Raw genomic sequence first — 20,271 nt, 5'->3', positions numbered from 1 at the left:
GATCCACATTGCACAGGGGTTCCCTCCGGGGATCTGCATTGCACAGGGTTCCCTCTGGTATCCACATTCACAGGGTTCCCTCCGGTTATCTGCATTATATAAGGGTTCCTTCTGGGGATCCACATTGCACAGGGTTCCCTCTGGAGATCTGCATTGCACAGGGGTTCCCTCCGGGGATCTGCATTGCATAAGGGCTCCCTCCTGTGATCTGTGCAAAAGGTTCCACTTCTGGGACCTGATGGCAAACAGCCTGAACCCCACCCCAGCTGTATGCTCTTGAACAAGTTGTTATCATCTCTGTGCCTTCATTTAGGAAGCAGGGAGAATGGTGGACCTCCTTCGGTGGGCTGTTTGGAGGAGTGAGCTTGTGAATCCTTAGAAAGCACAAGAGGTGGTGCCTGACACATGTAGGTTTGTGTCACAAATTGGTGAAGAGATTAGATCTGAGGGAACTTCACAAAGTCCTTCCCACTAGTAAAGATTCCAGACTTATCCATCAGACTCAAAATGTCTCCATGTCTCAAGCACATGACCCAAACGGGAAAAGGTTCTCAGAGATTCATCTCAGGCCATAGTGACTAAAGCACAGGGAGGGACTGGGGAGGGACCAAGGAGGGACTGGGGGGGGGGGGGGGGGGGACAAGGAGGGACTGGGGGGGGGGGAGGGCGGGGGACTGGGGGGGGGGGGAGGGACGGAGGGGGGGGGGGGGGGGGGGGGGGGGGGGGGGGGGGGGGGGGGGGGGGACTGGGAGGGACCAAGGAGGGACTGGGGGGGGGGGGACGGGAGGGACCAAGGAGGGACTGGGGAGGGACCAAGGAGGGACTGGGGAGGGACCAAGGAGGGACTGGGGAGGGACCAAGGAGGGACTGGGGAGGGACCAAGGGAGGGACTGGGAGGGACCAAGGAGGGACTGGGAGGGACAGGAGGGACTGGGGGGGACGGGGGGGAGGGACTGGGGGGGGGGGGGGGGGACGTGGGGGGGAGGGACTGGGGAGGGTCTCACGAGAACCAGCAGTGAGCTTTCCAGCCAGTGCACCTTTGCCCCTTGGAAATCTTGATGCTACATAGAACTCTCTAAATAGACAGCCTTGATTCAAATTCTCTTTAAATACTGAACCCGCAGAGTCATACTAGCCAAACATGCCTGCACCTCAGTGCTTACCAACAATGCAGACTGCCAGAACAGCACACTTTCTAAAAAAGTCCTCCAATCCCCTTATTGTTCATAGATCTCATGGTTAAAGGCTGTGGGAAAGGCACATCTCAATGCTGAAAAGCCTGGCACCCAAGAGTGTGGGGTGTTGGGCAAAAAGGAGAACCAATAACTGAAAAGGCTAGCTGGACTACAGCTCTGTATGAGCAGTAACAGCTCCTACCCCAAGATGCCCACAGAGTGTATGTGCACGCGTGTGTGTGTGTGTGTGTGTGTGTGTGTGTGTGTGTGTGTGTATGTGAGAGACAGAGACAGAGACAGAGAGGTGTCTGAGTGCATGTGTGTGTGTGTGTGTGTCTGAGGGTATTCTTGCATGTTCACATGTATGTGTTTTCCTGTATGCATATATGTGTTTGCCTGTATCATATGTGTATGTGGTGTGTGATGTGACTGAGAGTGTGCATGTGTGTGTGATGTGTCTGAGGGTATTCTTGCATGCTTGTGCATATGTGTTTGCCTGCGTGCGTATGTGTGTGATATGTCTAAGAGTGTGCATGTGTGTGTGATGTGTCTGAGGGTATTCTTGAATGCATATGTGTGTGTTTGCCTACATGCATTAAGTGTGTGTGTGTGTGTGTGTATGTGTGTGTGGTATTTATGAGTGCACACATGCCACACATGTGAAGGTCAGAAGACAACCCCAGGTGCTAGATCTCATTTTTCACCTTGTTTGAGACAGACTCTTGTTCCCAGCTGCATACACCAGGCGAGCTCTCCAGCTTCCAGAGAGTCTCCTGTCTGTACCTCCTGGTATCCCTCCTGTACCAGGAGTGCTGGGATCACACATGTGTACTACTGTGCTCACCTTTGCATGGGTTCTGAAATCTGAACTCAGGTCCTCAGATTTTCACGGCCAGCTCTCCACCTGCTAGGTCATTCTCCCCAGCCCATGTCCACATTTTAATCACTAGACGTTGTGATTGTTTCCTCACAGGTATGAACTAAGGATCTTGTGATGAGAAAGTTACAGAAGGATAGCCACTGTCACTACAAAGGTCCCTGTAGAAACAGCAAGGACACAGGTTCTGCCATAAACAACCCCGAGGGAACTGAGCCTGCTCGTCCATTCTCCACCCCTTACCTGAGGAAATGCAAGATAATAAGCCCGTTTGTTATCATGTGTTACTAGAGGAAACCAAAGGATACAAAACATGCATGAAGGTGACGAGTCCAGTACTCTGTGGGGGTGCTCCTCTGACCTCGAGGACCGTCAGTGAGCAGCGGAGTAGCTTGTGCGGCCATGCCAGGGAAGCCCTTGTGGGTCACAGCCCTGAGCCCCCTGCAGACTGTTCCCAGTCCATTGGCCGTTAGAAGGGGGGAGAAGAGGAAGAAGTGACTGGAGAGCTCCTTCCTCAGCTATCCCACCCCCTCCCTCCACAGACAAATGACAGACAGGTTCAAGACAGAAAGGACGGTGTCCACACAGTAAAAAGGACGTGAGAACAACAAGAGAAGAAGGTGTGAAGGAAAGTCACTAGCCATTGGGAGATGCTTCCTAGGACGGAGTGGTCAGAACACTTGCCCGTAAAGGTGGCTGGGGGCAGTGAACAGAAACCAGACAAAGGCAGGAGGAGCGGGCATCAGACTGCATGGTTTCGCTTTGGCTGTGTTACAACCCACCCCCAAACATGATACCTGAGAACAACCGTTCATACGCTCTGGATTTTGCACTTCCACAGAACACAGTGGGAATGTGTCATCTCTGCTTTGGATGGCATCAGTCGAGAAGGCTCGGAGGAAACAGGAAAATGGCCACCCTACAGAGCTCACTCACACAGGCCACTGGTTGGTCCGGCTGTCTACTGGGGACTCACCTTGAGCTATCAACTGGGAGGGTCAACCAACCTCCAAAAGGTCCTCAGTGGGCTGTGTGAGCATCCCCAAAGTATGGTAACTGCATTCCAAAAGGAAGGAAGCATGCCCTCTACCACCTTAGTTGTTGAAGCAATCACAGACCAGCCCACTGGTGGAGAAATAGATCCATCTCTTTCTGGAGTCCGTGTCTTTCTGGACAGAGAAACAATCCTCGGAGGTCATCTTTCACCCACCCTGTTCACCACAGCAGTTGTGAAGCCCTGGGGTTGGAATGGCCTCCGGTGGGTGGAATGTGGCTTGAGACCCGTAAACAGAGAGGAGGGTGTAAGGAAGAGGCTTAAGCATCGACAGGATCTGGAGGCTAACGGATTTTGACAGCCTTCCACGGTGATGGGAAACCACTGGACCGGGGAAGTGACGTAATCCCGTAACTGGAAACGACAGCTCTCAGCTGATGGAGAGAGGCAAGGGTGGGAAGCAGGCCTTTGTGATGGGACCACACTTCAAGGCAGGAGCAACAGGAGCATAGAGTGTGGGTCTGGTTACCCACCCCTTGATTTTGAAGAAGCAACGATGGAAGGGAGAAGGGGAGGTGAGGTTCTGGTTCTGTTTGAGACTCGCGGAGTCGAGGGTTTCACAAGAACGTAGAGCCTTGGCATTGACTCTGCTAACTTGTGGCTTCCAGCAGCTTCCGTCTTCTCTTACCTTTAGCATTCCTAAAATGAGGATACTACATTGTAAAGGATCCTCAGATGAGATCATTAGTTCATTCAGCAAGTGTGTGTTGACTGCCAACTGCCTGCCTGCGAAAGCCAGCGAATGACTCTTCCTCCCTGAGCTCATAGCCAAACACGGAGTGGTACCCATCTATTAAAAAAGAACAAAACTCGGTGCCTGACTCCGGACACCTCTCAGAAGCTGTTTGTGTTGCTATATTTGAGGAACCTGAGGCACTGCAAGGCGGAGAGCCGCAGTGGTCCTCGAGATGCTCAGCCTAGGTATCTCAGCGAGGGTTCGTTTAATCAAACACTTGCCGTATGACACAGACGGTACCAGGTTCTTTCGTATCTGCTAGCTTCCTGAAGCTTCCCAGAGGTGGAGCTGTGAAGAACTGGGTGTGGTTCAGTAGTATAACACTTGCCTACCTTGTGCAAGTCCCTGAGTTCAAGCCCCAGCACTGACAGAAAGAGAGAAAGAAAGAAAGAAAGAAAGAAAGAAAGAAAGGAAGGAAGGAAGGAAAAAAGAAGGAAGAAAAAAAAAGAAAGAAAGAAAGAAAGAAAGAAAGAAAGAAAGAAAGAAAGAAAAGAGAAAGAGAGAGAGAAGAGAGAACAAAATTGAGGGGACTGGAGAGATGATTCAGCCGTTAAGAGCACTGGCTGCCTTTCCAAAGGACACAGGTTTTGTTCTCAGCACCCACATGGCACCTCATAGCCCAGTGTAACTCCAGACTCAGAGGCTCTGGCCCCCCTTCTGGCCTCCTTGCGTACTGCAGGCACATGGTACACAGCCGTACATGCTGGCAAAACACCATACACGTAAATGTAACCGAGAGCCATCTCTCCAGCTCCATACAACACGAAATAAAGTAAAAAAAATAATAATAATAATAATTGAGGCCTCTGGTGCCAAGATGAATAATTTACTCCAGGCACCCAAAGGGCTGCATGATCTAGCCTTTAATGTGTTGCAGGCACCAGTGGGAAGTATCAAAGCAGCTTGTCACCCTGTGATTTCTGTAGTTTATGTGGCAGGGGTTATTTCCCACAATGCCTGGATCTTCAGATCCTCACAAGAGCTGAAGTAGACTGCCATTCCCTATTACAGATGGGAACACTGAGGGCCAACCAAGGTCATAGAGATGGTCACTAGCAAATCAGGAATTTGAGCCAAGCAAGTTGACTCTAGGGACCACTAGGCTACACTGTCACATCAACATCCCTTGGACTCCCCATATCTAAGGATGGTAGGAGACCCTGTGGGCTTCCATTTCACGTCAGCCTTTTGAAAAAAAGGGCCTGGGCTAGACTCTGACTACCCAGAAACAGCATGGTGTTGTGGGAGGGAGGGACGATTTAGGGATGATGTCTACACAGGGCCAAGACCTTGGGGAAGAACGTTAGATCATGGTACCCTCAGATTCCGTGTGTGTGTGTGTGTGTGTGTGTGTGTGTGTGTGTGCAGATGCACATACATGCATGTGTGTGGAGAGCAGAAAACAAATTCAGGTGACACTCCCCAAGGGTCTTGCCCATCATTGCTGCTGCTGCTGTTACATCCTTTTATTTTGTGAAAGGGACACACCCATCACAAGTCGGAGGGCAACTTGTGGGAACTGGTTCTCTTCTTCTCCCATGTGGGTTCCAGGCAAAGAACTCAGGTCATCAGCCTTGGCAGCAAGCATGGTACCCACAGGGACATCTTGCTGACCCTCCTTGTTTAATCGAAAGACAGGTGTCTCGTTGGCCTGGAACACGGTGAACGAGCTAGGCTAAGCCCCGGGGACCCCCCCCCCGTCTCTGTGCCCCCAGGGTTAGCATTACACCCTGCACCACCACCCCCACTTATGTAGATGTTGGGGATCAAACTCGGGTCCTATAGCACTCGGCCAAATGCTTTACCTCCCCAAGCCAGAGACTTCCTTTTGAGGGAACGGAGATTCTATTGTTCTGACAAGTGTGCATTCAGAGTCCTATACGTGCATCCCTGTCCCAAGGAACCTGACGTTCTGGCTAGGTGGCTAGGAAGACAAAGAAAACAAGCGGACAGATGGAAGTCCTTGTGGACCACACAGCATCATGGTGGATCTTTTCATCCTGCACTGGGGATGGGGGGGCAGGGACGAAGACGCGTCTTGAATGGGAACTGTCCTCGAAGCTGGGAAGAAGCCAGAGACACTGTCTCCCAGCAGATGGAGGAAGTCGGGGCAACCCAGAGAGCCCTGTGGGATTCCCACAACGGAGGTGTCACGGTACAGCACGCCATCGTCTCTCCCCGGCTTGTGGCAGACACCAAGCTGCAGAAGCAAAGCCTGACTGGTGACAGACTCTTGATAAATGCGGTCTCCGCCCCTCCCCCAGGCGGGTGTCATGGCTCCAGTGGCGGGAGTTTCTCAGTCACAAAGCCTGGATGCCTCCTCCTCGGGGTCTCCAAGCTCTGAGTCGACCCCGGCCACCACCCAGCTACACCCTTTCTTCCTTTGTCTAATATTCCTAATTGAAAGAAAAATTGTTTGGCAAATCAGTCGGCGTCTCCTCAGCTCTGGTGTCCTAGCAACCCAAGGCAGGGTTGGGGGTGACACAGGAGAGGAAGCGCTGTGCTGCCTCCGCCTCGAGCCCCAGCGCCAGGTTCACCCCTAGACTAGCGGCTCGGGTCCCCGGGCCCCTAGTCACCTTGTGGTACTCACAGGGCACGCTCGGATGCCCAGACATGCGCAAATGCTCCACCGAGGCCACCTGTGCACACCCTGTCTTGAAATGTGACCTCAGCCTTTCTGGAAAGCCGAAGTCTCAGGAATAGATTTCTAATTTTCCAGCCACCTGCTCAGCTGAAAGATATTCTGGAGTTTATAATTACTTTTCAGGCACTTAACTAGAATCTGGTTTCTAAGGCAACCTAAGGCATCTCTTCCTGTGTTGATGGGTAAATTTCAGCTTCCTGCCCAGCCAGGCCCAAGGCACTACCTTCCAGGTTTCCTGGCTTTTGAAGAATCGTAGGACTGAACCGGCGGTTAAGGAAAGCAGCAAACGAGAGCGTGTGAGTCTGTGTGAGCCTGAGGGCAGCTTGTTTCACAGAGGACAGATGCGGTGGTGCCCATGTGTAATCCTGGCACTCGGGAGGCTGAGGCAGAAGAATGGGAAGTTTTAGACTAGCCTGGGTTACATACTTCATGGCCAGGAGCAATTCAATGACACCCTTTCCAAAAGAAGGAGGAGGAAGAGGAGGAAGAGACAAACTTTTTAAAAAGAATGTGTGTGTGTGTGTATGTGTGTGTGTGTGTATGCACACAAGCAACACACACTTTGGTGCCTACAAGGGTCAAAAGGGGGCCTCAGATCCCTTGGAGTTAATGTCACAAGCATTGTGGGCTGTATCATATGGGTGCTGGGATTCAAATTATAGTCCTCTTAAAGCAAGTGCTCTTAGCTGCTGAACCCAAAAAAATTTTAATTACTGTATCTTTTTTATTAACATTTTATTTATTTATGTGTTCATGTGTGTGTCATGTAGGTGTGGAAGGACCCATGGAGGCCCGAAGAGGGTATTAGATCCCCTGGAGCTGGAGTTACCAATGATTGTGAACACCTGACATGCGTACTGAGACCTGAACTCAAGAACTCTGGAAGAGCAGCGAGCACTCTGAACTACTGATCCATCTCTCCAGTCTTCAAAATAAAAAATAAAATAAAATAGATTGAAAATGTAAAGACTGAGAAACCACATGTGGTCACATAGTCCAGTAATCCCAGTCACTCTGGAGGCTGATGCCAAGGCTGGGAAGGGAAGGTGGAAGCCAGTTTAAGTCACGTAGTTCAAAGCCTGGGGCACCTCAACCAGACTCCCAGAACAAAAACAAAAAGAGCTGAGAAGCCCAGTGTGGTGATGCCTGTCTGCATCCCCAGCATCAGCAGGTAGAGGCAGGACAATCACCACGGGCCAGAAGCCAGCATCGTCTACACAGCAAATTCCAGGCCAGCTAGGGCTATATAGTGAGGTGAAGGGGCCGGGGAGCTGGAGAGATGGTTCAAACAAAGAGTGGTTAGAAACATTTGTTACTCTTGCGAGAGGACCCAAGTTCGGTTCCTACATGGCAGCTAACTATCATCTGTAACTCCAGTTCTAAGGGATCCCATGCCCTCTTCTGACCTCCCAGGTCACCAGGCACTCATATGATGCACATACATACATGCAGGCAAAACACTCATACACATAAAATAAATATTTAAAATTATTCTTCTACTGGGCATGGTGAGGCATGCTATTAATCCTAGTACCCTGGAGGCAGAGACAGGCAGATCTCTGAGTTTGAGGCCAACCTGGTCTACAAAGTGAGTTCTAGGACAACCAGGCTACACAGAGAACCTCTGTCTCAAAAGAAAGAAAGAAAGAAAGAAAGAAAGAAAGAAAGAAAGAAAGAAAGAAAGGAAGGAAGGAAGGAAGGAAGGAAGGAAGGAAGGAAGGAAGAAAGAAATTAAGTGGGGGAGGGGGGACCGTCAGTGTAGCTTGGTGATAGACAACCTGCCTAGACTCCATGAGACCCATTCCCAGTGAGCATGGCCTTCACCTTCTGGAGGCACACAGGCCTGAGAGCCAAGCCTCGGAGGCAGACACCCCTTTAAAGGGTGGTCAGAACAAGTTTACAGTCTGAGTCATGCCACTTACACACTATGTGGTAACAGGCAAGTTGGGGCCATCCATTTCTGTGCCTCCACACCTGTAAAAAAGGAAGAGAGAGAGAGAGAGAGAGAGAGAGAGAGAGAGAGAGAGAGAGAGAGAGAATGGTAGTTCTCACCTCAGAGGATTGTTAGGGGCTTAAAAGAGTTAATTCATGTAAAGTTCCTGGCATTGGGCCCAGCTCATAATGAGTACTGGGATACTCCATCAAGGAGTAACCTCAGAGCAGCTGGCCAGGGCCAGGCAACACTGGTTAGGGAGACACAAGAGAAGAGGCCGCTTCGGGGAGCTGACCCACCGTGGCACAGGCTTCCCAGCAGAGGGAAATATGTACAGATTGTGTCTACTGTCTGTACATTTATCTCACCCTATTTAATGTATGTGTTCTGTCTATCTGGTGATGTGTATATTTTAGGTATGTAAACAGATAGACACCAGGAAGCATTTGTCAGGATCCAAAAGAGGATGGAGAGATTATTTGGAATGAAAGAAGCCTGGGGAATCATTTACCAACACCCACTCAAATTACACACAAGGGCGCACAGAGAGTTAAGAAGGGGACCACACTGAACCCAGAATTAACAAGAATAATGCACCAAAGCCTGAGACACCCACAAAGAACTGAAAAGGCCGGCTGGCACACCGAGGCATCCCCAAGAGGCAAGAGCCTGGTGGATGAGGCGGTAGAGAAGTATGTCTTGGATGGAAGAGGTGAGCAGGTCTGACCTCTGAGTAGAAGAGCAAAGTCCCCTCTGGGCAAAATGAAACTCAAAAACTGGATCTGTGGCTGACAATCCCATCGTGCATCAGTCTCCCCGATGGCCCTGCCATGGATCCTCAAGCTATCGAAGCTTTACAGACAACTGACTAGTTTCTGGACTAGTTATCAGCAAAGCTCCACTAGCCGGTACTAGCATACCCCAGAAGAGGCCATCTCTCCCCAAGCCTTCCTAGTCGCTCTCACTGGATGTCCACCTGCTGGTCTATCCTCCCTCATGTAATCCATCTCTGTTTCCATTGCTGGACCATCTTCTTTGGGTCCATCCCTCTATCCCCCTCGGGCTATCTAGAAGACGTCACGCTCTCTCCTGATCCACTATGACAGGAACAGCATGTGCCATGCACTCTCTCTCCTGACCACCACGGTGGGAACAACATCTGCCTCACACTCCGGATACCTCACACTGAGCTGCCCACCATGCCTTCCCTGCCACGAGAGACTGAACCCCTGAAACTGGGCAGACATGCATCTCCCCGCCCTTAAGTCCTTCCTATCAGGCATGTGACCACAGTGACCGAAAAGCTGCTATCAGTGTGCACTGGGTCCCTTTCTTCCCTTCCTTGTGTCTTCTTCTGGGCCTGTGAGCCTGTGATTCTCCTGGGCCAGCGTCACACAAAGAGTTAATAGAAATGCACTGTTTTTTTTTTTTTCCTTAAAAAAAAAAATTGTGCATGTGGGGTGTGCGTGTGTGTAAATTGTGCATGTGAGTACGGGTGTTCAAATGTCACAGTATGCACGTAGGAGTCAAAAGACAACCTTGGGTGTCAGCTGTCGTCTTCCAGCCTTGTTCGAGGCCATGTCTCCTGTTCACCGGGCGGGCGAGCTCCAGGCTGGCTGCCCCCAGCCCAGGATTCTGGCGATCCTCTGGTCTCTGCCTCCATCTTCCTGGAGGAACGCTGGCGTTAAGATGCTGCTGCCTCATTTGGCTTCACACAGGTTCTGTGGGTCTGAACGAAGTCCTCACACTTGCGTAGCAAGCGCTTTACTCATGGAGCCGTCTCTCCAGCCCTAGAAATACTCATCCTTAACCGCCCCCAACTGTCAGATACTCCAGCCCTCTCCAGCTCAAATTTCAGCAATACCCCCCCCCCCCCCCCGGGAATTTCTAACACAGCTCAAGTTAAGATCTCTTTCTGGATCTGTCTAGGGCAAGGAGAGAAAGGTAGAGTGTGCCCTGGCTCTGACCTGGCACATCTGTGTCATTGTCTCTATGGGTCCATGTCTGTCTGCCACACCTGAGACTGCTGGACCCAAAGCAGGACCTTTGGATACATTTTGCCAGCACCCTGTCCCTGACTATGGGGCCCCAGACAAAGAGCAGACAAGACGAAAGCTGTCCAATTAGAAGCATTCTGCCACTGGCTGACTGGAGCCTGGAGAAGATGCCGTGAGTCACTGGGAAGTAAGCGCTGCTTCCTCAACCAGGCCTGTCTTGAGGCTGTGGTTGGAGCACTGGGAATTCTCCCTCTGCTGCCCACACGATGGCCTGGACACTTGCACAGCATCCTGGGTGCTCATGAAACTCCCAAGGATTGATGCACTTGATCTGAGCTGGAGCCAAATATTGGGGTCTGTTTTTAAATAGTATACATGTGATTCTAATGAGAGGCTCAAAGTTCAATAAATGTTGTCCAGCCTTCTTAAACATGTGTGGCTGGAGGGAGCTATGAATGGGCCCCAACATGAAAGCGTAACCTACTTATGACATTATGACATATTTTTTCTCGTAAGACAAATCCAGGGTTCTCAAGCATGAACCTTGTAGATGACATCATGTCACAAAGTCAAAAGAGTCAACACATCTGCCAGCTTCACAGATGACTACTAGAGACCCCCTTTTGTAGACAGAGAACCAAGGGCTCACAGATGACCAGTGGGGACCCCCCTTTTGTAATTGGATAACCCGAGGCTCACAGATGACCGCTGGAGACCCCCTTTTGTAGTTGGATAACCTGAGGTTCACAGATGACTGCTGGGGACCCCCTTTTGTAGATGGATAACCTAAGGCTCAGAGAAGACAAGAATCGATTGAACTCATATAAGTAAAAATGGCAGAGCTGGGATTTGAACCCAGAGACACAAAGCTAGTTACAATAAACTCACTGGGCTCCCAAAGGTATTTTTGCTATTTTGCCACCAGCAAAATTTCTTCCTGTTACCCTCCTCACCATGCCTCCTCATATCCTACTACCCCATGAAAACATTCCATTCCTCCAGGCTCCACCTGCAGAACTTGGGTTTGAACCCAGATCCGGGAGGCTGCAGGTCCACGTTTTTATTCCACTCTGGGTGTGCATTTCACAACCAACACTGTCTACCCAGCCAACTTGCATACATAACAAGTGTCATTGGCTTTCTGAGTCCAGACACTGCCCATGCCCATGTATGTGTGTGTGTGTGTGTGTGTGTGTGTGTGTGTGTGTGTGTGTGTGTGTTGTCTTCCTATGCACATGTTCATGTGTGTGCACCCGTGTATGGAATGCACATGTACACGTGTGATGTGTGCACGTAGAGATCAGAGGTCAATGTGGGGTGTCTTCCTCAGTCACTCTCCACCTTCTTATTGTCATTATTGTTGTTTTAGATTTGTTTTTTATTTTATTTCTAAGAGTGTTTTGCCTGCGTGGATATGAACATGCAATACCCACAGACGCCAGAAGGGGGCATCAGATCCCCTGGAACGGGAGCTGCAGATGGTTGTGAGTGTCCTCTGCCAGGGCAGCCAGTGCTCTAAGCTCTCTGCAGCACCTTCGCCTTGGTGTTTGAGGCGGCCTCTCTCACTGAACCTGGAGCTCACCAATTGGCTATCCAGGCAGTCATCTCCCAGGATCGTCCTTCCTCCCTTTCCCCAGCACTGAGATTTCAGGCGCTCACTGCTGCGGCCGCTTCTTACACGGGTTTTGGGGACCTGCTCCCAGGTCCTCAAGCCTGTGCACCTGATTCACAAAGCCACCTGCCCAGCCCACAGTGCCTGTGTTTTATAGTCAGGACCCGCACAGCAGCTCAGCTACCTAACAAGACTTCTCCAACCCTTCCAGGGCCTTCCCCCATAGTGGCCTCGGGTCCACCCAAGACTGAACCAGAGACTCCAGGGTCAGGGGACCCTGCACTCTGAATTGCAGCTCTGAATTGTCCTGGAGGAGAAGCCTACACCACAGGCAGCCTGGACCCCCGAGGCTCAAAACGTCTTTGAAGCCTCATAGTTTCTCCTCAATGGTGAGGCCGACTTCTCATTCTGTGCCGCGTTGTGTCAGGGTTTGTTTCAATATAAAAATAATGCCTATTGATTGCATTTTGACAAGGAACATGTATTACTTTTGTAATGTAAAATATTCAATTAATAAGTGAATATAGTGCTTCTAATTCCTTACCATCAAGTAAAATTGATGATCCAGAGAGATGCGAAGTTTGCGTTGGGGCTTTATTAATTCCCAACACATAGGAAGTCCCCAGGGGCGTCCATAACTCACTCTGTCTCTCTTTCTCTCCGTCAACAAATATTTTTAAAGCATCTACTGTGTCCCAGGCATGGAGGGAGAGAGCCTAAGAACACAGAGAAAAATACTTCCTGCCTTCCGGGGGTTTTCAGTCTGTTCTGTGGGGCCGGGTATTAACACCCCCCACACACACACACACAAACACACTAAAAACACAATGGCAAGTGTGATGAATGTCCTGAAGACAAAGCAAAGGGCACTTTGAGGAAGAATAATGGAGGTACTAAGATTGTTTCCAAGGAAGTGGCATTTAAACCAAGCCATGAAGATGAGGAAAGGCTAGCCAGCTAAACAGTAAGCACCCCGAGATGCACCGGACCCAGTAACATAAAAAAGGGCCAGGGGCACATGCCCCAGCCCTTCCTGAGGCTGGGCTGTGGATCCCCATGTGCAGAGAGCTTGGAGGTAAGAAACAGGGAAGAACTCACTCACTCCCCAGGCTCTGGGAGGCAGCCGGGTGCTCTGCTAGCCCGAGTCCAGCTTCAGTCTCTGGGCACAAGACCACCTGTGATGATGCGGCCACTTTCCAGCCTACAGCAGCCAGGGGAGGGGCCTGGAGTCGGGTGGGAGGGAGCAGGTGTGAGGCTGGCGATGTCCCCTCTGAGGGAGGAACACAGAGAGCTGTGTTCAGACCTAATCTAAACCAGTCCTCTAGGCCGGCCCTGTATCTTACCCAATGTCCACTGACAGCACCTTTGGGATCCCTGGCCATGGGGGAACATCCTATATAGGGCTGGCTGTCCTTCCTAGCCCCGGTGTGGTTAGAGATTTTGCCTGGGGCTGAGACCGACACATTTTGAGCTATAGCAATGGGCTGCCAGCCCCTGTTCTGATTCCCATCTGCCACCTCTCCTGGCAAACTGAGGACCACCGCTTCCTGCCTGCTGCCACTCCATGGAGGGAATCCCGGCTCTGAGCCCAATTCCTTCTGGGACAGCCTTGTATCCTGGGCCCTCCGCCACCAATAGTGGCATCTTTTTTTTCCAGCGTCTGGCATACCTGCCCATGTGCTCTCCTGTCCCTCCGGGAGGCCTTCCTGCCACCCAACTAGAAGAATTCATAAGTAGAAGCACAGCCTTGAACCCCCAAATTTCTGACCTGAGTGCCACTCCCTACCTGACAGGAGGGAGAGCTGGTAGCCGAACAGAGCAAGCCAGGGACTTTAACTGCAGAAACTGTAGGAGGCAACTGACAGCCAAGCCTGGGCCTCTGCTGCCACCCAGAGGCTGATTCGGGCAAGGCAAGCAGGTGAGCCACAGCCCAGCCCATCTCCCCAGGACTCATGAATCCCCCAGCACTGTGACAGGCAGGCAAAGGACAATCAAGAGAGATGCCAAGGCACCGGCATCCATTGGCAGTGACAGTGTCACAGTCCCAGCCTCATGGGTCCTGAGTCCACTGTCACCCGGCACCTGGCATAACTGGCCATTTACCTCTTCCTAAATCTGACCCCCACCCCACTTAGCCACACAAGCCAGATCCCTGCTCACAGTGTAACAACAACCAGCCTTGGAGGGTCTCTCATGCCAGCCAATCAGCTTCCTCTTGTGACAGGACCTTCTCCTAAGTCCCCAGGTACAGGAACTAGCTGTGTATGACATTAGTCTCTTCAAATACTCCGTCCTCCGCCTGGGTGGCACTGGCTCCTGTGTGCTCCTGCTCTCATTGATCATTTGTTCATTTACCATTCATTCATTCATTCACCCACCAAGTGCTTTATCAAGAGACTCATGGGTGTGAGCTCTGCACTAGATCCTGAGGTTACAGTGGTAAACACAGGCAGGCAAGGTCCTCTGTGGAGCTGACCTTGGACATGGGGCAGACAGACAAGGAACAGGGAAATTCCAGACAGCGGTAAACAGGGTGATGTCAGAGGGAATGGAGAGGGTGGTAATGGGGTGGGATTGGCTAGGCCAGGGAAAGCCTACAGAGTACTGGTAATGACGGTTTTAAAATATGCCCCCAGGTTCTTTGAAATATATATTGCCTTCCAAAAAAATGAAATCTAGCCTCCCTTATATCCCTGAAGGGAGGAGCTGTGTTTGGTGGCTGGCTTACATTCCAACGCATGTGGCTGAGGTGATGGTGTGCTGATTATGTGGCCTTCCAAGCAGGGACAAGCCCAGCGTGGTAAATGATTCTTCCTGCTTCCTCTTCCTCTCCCTCTTTCTCTCTGTCCCCTCTCCTTGTGAGACAGAATCTCTAGCCCAAGCTGACGTCAAATTCAATACGTATCTAAGGCTGACCTTGAATTCCTGATGTTGTCAAGTGCTGAGATTACATTCATGAACCACTGTGCCCAGTCCATGCAGTGCTGGGGATCGAACCCCAGGACTTTGAGCATGCTAGTCAAGCGCTCCACCAACTGCGCTAGGGCTCACAGGCTGGCAACAGGCCCTCCTTCCCCACCCACCACCCACTTACCCCAAGGAAGCCCTGCTGCCAAACCTGCAGACACCCGGGTAGCTGCAAACAGAGACCTGGTGCTGTTTGCCCTGTGCCGTGTTAGCCAGCCACATTGGAGGGCACCCTCCAGCATCCCCCATGCCCCCAGAGGGCTACAGACCATGCCAACACTCTTCAGCAGTCATAAGAGGGATCCCAAGCCAAACCTTCCAGGCCACACTACTCAGGACCCACCCAAGACATGCAGGGGACAGAGAGCGTGGAGTCCACCTTACCTTCACAACTCATAAAAATGCTCTCATTTAAGTTAGAAGAAAGGAATCTGAGTCAGATTGATTAACAGATTTATATTCATCTTATATTTATAATATATTTGTATTTATATCATCACATCCCCAAAATGTAACTTTTTATACTTAATTAACAGGTGAAGTCAGAACTACCTAAGTCCCATGTGTCACAGTGTATCTTGTCGCCATCTCTGTTTCGGGGGCACTAGCAGCCTGTCTACGGAAGGCAGTCTGGGAGCAGAGGACACAGAGGTCACCCCTGCAGAAACTGAGCCGGGTACAAAGGATACAGGACCACCGGCAGGGCCTAGCATGAGAAGGAACGGGCATGGACAAAAAGGAGCCCTAAGGAGGTACCCTAGAGTTCTAGGGGAACAGGGTGAGCCGATCCCCATCCTTCTGGGGTCCAAGCCTAGGAGACTGGAACTCCTGCTTATCTCTGATAAGCCTCCTTAGGGGAGCAAGCTTTAGAAGTGTGTCCTGGTTATCAGAGAAGCTCCCGCCAAAATATACTGTGTGACCTTGAGGAAGTTACCTAAGGTCTCTGATCCTGACTTCTCCGTGAAATGAGACTTCACATAAATGCAAATCAGTGCTACGTGTGAAGAAACATTAGAGCCTTGTGGGTGCGAGCCTTACTGCTGTGTGGCTCTGAGCAGGTGACTTGGCCTCTCTGGCCTTCCGTTTCCTGGCTCTTGCTCTCCATCTCTGTGTCAGGCCTTGGCTTTCTAGCACCTTCTGCCAGACAGCCTCTACCTGGGCCTGAGTCCTCCCTGAGCCTCTCACAGCCTCTGCCCTGCCCCCACCCCAAGCCCCTTGGAGTCCCATTAATTTTGAGAGGCTGTCTGTGTGGACGGCCTCCTGGCCCAGTCCCGGGGCTCTAAGAGCTGTGTAATTATCCACTTTGGAACTGAGGGAAGGTGATAAGCAGGCCCAGAGGATCCTGCCCTCCCTGCCTCCCTGCCTTCTACTTCAGCCCAGCCTCCCCAGGGAAGCCGATCAATGGTGGAAAGGCCTTTGGATAAGGGAGGCTGGGGGGTGGGGGGGCTTTGTTACTTTCTGGAAACTCAGAGAGAGGGAATACAGGGCTCCCCCTCCAACTTCCACCAAATACAGAGGCCACAGGTAGGCCAGAGCATCCAGTCCACAACAGGCTTCTGCACCCCTGTCTCCATCTGGGAGCTTCCAGCTGTACTCCAGACCTGCTTGGTCAGCCCCTCTGGACAGCTCCAAGCATGTTCCCCTTCAAGCCTGGATGCACCACCCCCCTTGCTACCCTTCTCCCTCCTGCTCCCCTCAAAACTCACTTCCTGAAGCAGCAGGCACCCAGGTCATCCCCTTGACTAAACAGCCACCAAGTCCCCCAAGGCATCTCTAATGACCACCTAGTGCTCAGCTCCTGAGTCCTGCAGGTTACCAGGCAGTGGGTCTCTCGGGGACAACTCCCAACCCTGCAAACTGATTATCACCTTCCCGCCCTCACCCCAGTCCCCCCCCTGCTTGTAGATGACCACAAAACCCCCTTGCTAGTCATCAATACCAAATTTCCCCATGCCCTCCTGCCCCACATACGGCCCAACTGTCCAAGCTGGGGCAGCCTCTGCCTGTACGTGATGGGGCCATCTCGTGACCTCCGAGATTCGGTCTTACCTCTGCAGTAAGACTGAGCAAAGCCCTGATGTAGAGGCGGGAAGAACGGCCAAACGCGCCTGGAGTCCGACTCAGACTGACTACATGACCAGGCAAGACGCAGACATGGCAGCCTCGCAGGGACTAGAAAATGAAGAGGAATGCCCCAGAAGGGGACATCTGCTCATGTCACCTCAAGCTACTGATGGCACGTGTGATAGTGTCCCCACCTTGCCAGAGCCTCCAGTCTTTTTCGGGAGGACCCCCTCCCCTGGAAACCTGTTCCCACCTGGAATCTCCAGTTTTAAATTGAACTGCTTCTTACTCACCGTGACGCCCAAAGGGAATGTTTGCCTTGGTGACAGAGGTCTGCACTCCGATGTGCGTGAGGGGTGGGCCAGGTGCATGCCATGCGGCAGGCACTGAACGTTCCTTCCTTTCTCTGCCCTTTGTACTGACTCTCTCAAAGGAAGCGGGGGGGGGGGGGGGGAGCTCTCCCAAGCTATACTCTGTTTTCGTGCAAATCCACGTTAGCATTTTCACAAGGGCTGGCCAGCAGCCCCCACACCCCACATCATAGGCTACTGAGCTCCTCAGCTGAGAGGCGGCTTTCCCACAGCCAGCTGGGCAGTGCTTGGGTCTGGCACTCGGAGTGGCAAGGCCTTTGCTAGGATCTGAAGGTGTCCTCCCAAATTCAAGTGTCAGGAACTTAATCTGTAATGTCTCGAGGTGGGGGGGGGGGGCACTGTGGAGAGGTGCTGGAGCCGTGAGGCTTCCGCCCTTTTGTCCCTCCACCCACCCTATCCCATGTGAGCACATTGTGGTCCTCCCCTCCAGGAAAGGCAACATCCAAGGAGCTGCCGCAAAAGCAGAGACCAGACCCTCATCAAATGCAAGGCCTTATCCCTAGGCTTCCCAGCCCCCAAACTGTGGAGAAATGAATTTTCTTTATCAACCACCCAGTCTGTGGCATTGTGTTCCAGCAGCACACCAGGACAGCCTGTGGCCTTTCATCATGCAGGTTTATCCATACAACACCGCTACAAAGTGTCATTATCACCACCAGCATGCCCATGAGAGAAGTGGGGTACATGGGCTAAGTCTAGCAACCAACGTTAAACGATGGCCTGGTGTGCATCAGCCATATTGTTCAATGGTAAACCCAAGGTGGCATGGAGAATTTTTGTTTCACACAGAGAAACAGTCTGGCATGAAAGCATGGTATGGGGGCTTCTGTGCACACAGGAGAGGAAATAACATTGCTGGCTCCAGAGATCAGCTTAGGCTTGCTTCCACTAGCTGAAGACAGACACTCTCCATCCCTGGTTCAGAATCCCCACAGAGGTGTCCTGGTACAGCCCTGAGAGTTCAGTGATCACACTGAACCAGGCCAAGCTGTGTGGATGTTCTAGGTTTAGAGTTCCTTCCAGCCCATGGCCAAGCCAGCCACAGCCAACTAGAAAGTGAGATCTGTGAGGAGTGGTAGCTAGTAAGAGGCAGGCAGTGATCGTCCTGAGGAAAGATATGACTGCACTGCCCAGACCAGAGGGGTCTTATTTTGGACCCAAAGCCAAACTGGGACAGGTTCTGTATGGTAACCACTGCGGGGGAAGGTGATCCCAGGGAAACACCAGCTGGGAGATGGGGAGGGAGGCAAAGAAGGAGATGATGAAGAGTGTGTGGTGGCCCAAGAGATATTTTTCATAGGCAACTGAGCCTAATCCTGCCAGGGACCTCCAGGGGGCAGTAGAGCACAGCCCCGAGGTTCTTACGGAGGAAAAGCAGGGAGGCTGGAAAACTGGTCCCCTGACTTCCATCACTCCTGACTGAGGCTCTTCCAGCCCAGCTACTTACAGCCTACTGAATTTGCTGGTGGTGAGACCCAAAATGTCCAGAGATTCCCCCAAGCAGTGCAGCCAGCTGATGGTAGCCGCTGGATGCCTGACATAAGTCACCATGTCTGAGACAGGACCTGCCTGTCACTGGAGTAGCACACACAGAGAGATCTGGAGCAGGTATGCTCCACCAACCACTGACGGAGCAAGGTTTACAACTCAGACCTGAGCCGGGGGGTGACAGGGGGGGTCACTCCTCAAAACCTAGTACTCAGGAGGTGGGAACAGGAGGATCAGAAGTCCAAAGCCAGTTTCAGCTACATCCTGAGTTTGAGGCTAGCCTGTGCTACACGAGACTGTCTCAAAAATCTTAAACCTTTTAAAACTTAAGATCTGACTGTTTCCAGCAAGCTAGGGGTTGACCACGTGACTGTGAATGAGAAGAGGCGCCAAGCATGCAGTGGCCAATATCCAAAGCTGAGGAGCCCAGAAACTTCTAGAAGAGGCCCAGGGCACAGCCCAGGTTCCATGCCCACAAGCTACCGCTCAAAGAAAGCAGAGGCAAAACTCTGTCTTTGTGGGGTAGATCCTGATAGTCATCTGTCCCCACCCGCAGCCCCAGAGGAAAACAAAGATGTCACAACCACACACAAGAGCTCTGGCCCCAGAACAGGAAGTTACGGAATGGCAGGGGGTGCTGGGGGGGGGATGCCCCGGCCAGCCTCTTCCAACACCCCTCCTCCCTGCCTCCACTGCACCCCACGGAGAAGAGGCTGTACCTCAACGCACACAGGTGAGCCTCGGACCACTCGGTGTGGATCCTGTCTGTCACACAGCTCTTCCTGCCAGCTTGCTTCCTGAACTCTGTATCTCCTAACCCCTGCCCTACTATGAGACAGCAGCCCTGCCTCCCACCCACTCCCACTGAAATCTCAGGTGAAGCCTCTCTACTCCTTCAGTGTCCAGGTGAAGCCAAATGGCCTCGGGGTTCTGAAATGTGACCTCTGGAAGCAGAGCCCGGACATCAGAGAAGCAGTTCTTCTGTCGACCCGGCTCTGCTGGGACTGGGCTCTCTCTGCTCTTCTGAGGCTCCCTGACTCAGTTCCAGGGCAGGAATGGGGCTGTGAATACGACATCCCATATTCTCCCAACCCCAGTGCTGGAGGACTGGGCTTGGACTACTCGGGCCTCGCCTCCTAGAACCCCACAAAGCTGGCACGGGCCCACCCCAAACCTCACCCCAGCCTCCCTCGCAGACTGTCCCCTCTGAAAATGATGTCAGTTCCCGCTGATAGGATAGGCATGTGTGATCCGGGAACCCCCACTTTTCCTCTTCCCATGCATTCTATGCTCGCACTAACCATTGGGTAGGAACTAGTTCCCCCCTTATTCCAGATAAAGGGGCGGAGGCTC

This window comes from Peromyscus leucopus, chromosome 2 (genome assembly GCF_004664715.2).
Source record: "Peromyscus leucopus breed LL Stock chromosome 2, UCI_PerLeu_2.1, whole genome shotgun sequence".
NCBI classification, from domain to species: Eukaryota; Metazoa; Chordata; class Mammalia; order Rodentia; family Cricetidae; genus Peromyscus; species Peromyscus leucopus.
The sequence above is the reverse complement of the archived record's forward strand: the minus strand, read 5'-3'. Positions refer to the sequence as shown.